This window comes from Octodon degus, unplaced genomic scaffold (assembly GCF_000260255.1).
Source record: "Octodon degus isolate 3935 unplaced genomic scaffold, OctDeg1.0 scaffold00012, whole genome shotgun sequence".
NCBI lineage: Eukaryota > Metazoa > Chordata > Mammalia > Rodentia > Octodontidae > Octodon > Octodon degus.
In genome coordinates this window covers 21,459,912-21,461,572 of record NW_004524588.1, presented here as the reverse complement: position 1 = coordinate 21,461,572, position 1,661 = coordinate 21,459,912, and the positions used below count along the sequence as shown (strand labels likewise).

The 1,661-nt window shown below is 41.8% G+C and overlaps 1 protein-coding gene across 1 annotated transcript in view; it reads left to right on the top strand.

The window, feature by feature from the left end:
* Positions 1-1,661, top strand: part of Cep126 (centrosomal protein 126) — a 119,528-nt gene that overhangs the window by 30,455 nt on the left and 87,412 nt on the right.

Here is a 1,661-nt window from a genome sequence, read left to right as displayed (position 1 = left end):
CCCCCCGTCTCCCTGATGCCACTCTGTTGCCTGAACATCCCAATAGGTTGGATCCTTTTCAGTCAGCCCAGCAATCTGTTTCACAAGCTACATTGTCAGATCAGCCCCAGGCCTTCGTAGGCCTTCAGCCAGCTTCGATTCTTCCCCATGTGTCTCCCTGTCATTCTCCGTCTTCCTTTTCAAGATCATCTTCTTCACCCTCTGTAATGTTTTCTTCCTCCTCATCCATTCTCTCTCCGCCCTCCTCTTCTACATCTCCATCTCTCCCCTGCTCCTCCAGCCCCCTTTTGCCTACTCCTTTGCATTCATCTCCATCTCCATCTCCAACCTACTTAGCTTTTCCCTCTCCGATTTCTCCTGTTTCTCCTTCCTTTGTGATTTCTTCTTCCTTCCCCCCTATGCTTCCCTCTCCCTCCATTTCTGTCTCCCCGTCGCCTTTTATCTACTCTTTCACTCCTCACTGGGGGAAGACAGTAGAGAAGAGAAGAGAAGAAAGTGGAGTAGAGAAGAAAGGAGTAGCGAAGAAAAAGTTGAAAGACGACACCCTTAAAGGTAACTAAATGGAGTTTATTAGCTGTTTTGTAGATCTAGATTTGTTTCATTTGGGAAGGGGAACCACAAGGAAGGATTATGTAAGAGTAGGGAAGTATCAAAGGAAGACACACAAACATACCCTCAGTGTTCAGGAGCCTGAACTGAATACATTCTTGTTCTAACTGACCTCCCTGTAGTAACAGAGAGGTAGTAATCTAATAATCGTCAATAATCCTTAACCTTGACTATTCTAGTCTGTCCAAATAAGATATGTATGGGTATTGGAGATGGGTACACATCACACGTGGCCATGTGTCACCTTCCAAACATTTTTATACTCATTGAATTGGGAATAATTTAACTGAATTGGGAAGAATTGGCCTTCAAATTTGGACTCCTGGCCCTAGCGCAGCAAGCATTCAGCTGTATGATTCCTTCGTCCCATCTCACATCTTCCAAAATCTTTCCTTAGGTCCTTGTTTTTCACTTGTGTATAAACTGAAATTAACATGTTGTAGGTTTGCAGATAATGCAAATTTTTGAATAGATGACGATATTCGAGTGCCATTTGGACACACTAAAAGTGAATGTCAGAGATGCTCTCTGCACCATGAAAACTGTGCTTATGTTAGTGATTAGATTCCTGAAACAAGCTAAAACGAGTGTGTACCCTTGTCAGTGAATGAGAAGCAAGCTTCCAAATGTGGTTAAGTGGAGAGGGATTTCCTGCCCATCCCGATGAGCAGTTTCATAGTTAGTATGTGCCTGAATCTGCAGCCAACCTTCTTTAGGTTATAAACAAGCCTAGTACCTGGGACAGCAACTGAGAAAAAAGGGTAATACAGAATATTATTATCCACATAGGAACACTTAGAAGAAACTGAAGATTGACTCCACATACTTGCAGGAATTAGTTATCCCTATTTCACAGGATAGAAGAATGGGGTACAGTAATCAAAGTCGTAACTGATTAGGCATTCCTACAGGTGGAGTTCTTTACTGGTACTATAATCTCAAAACCATTTTTATTGTACTGTTGATTGCTTTAAATCATGGTATATATTATGCTATATGTGTGTATTTCTCCACTATCCCTGTATGTTATTATTTGGACATACATAGGTGTC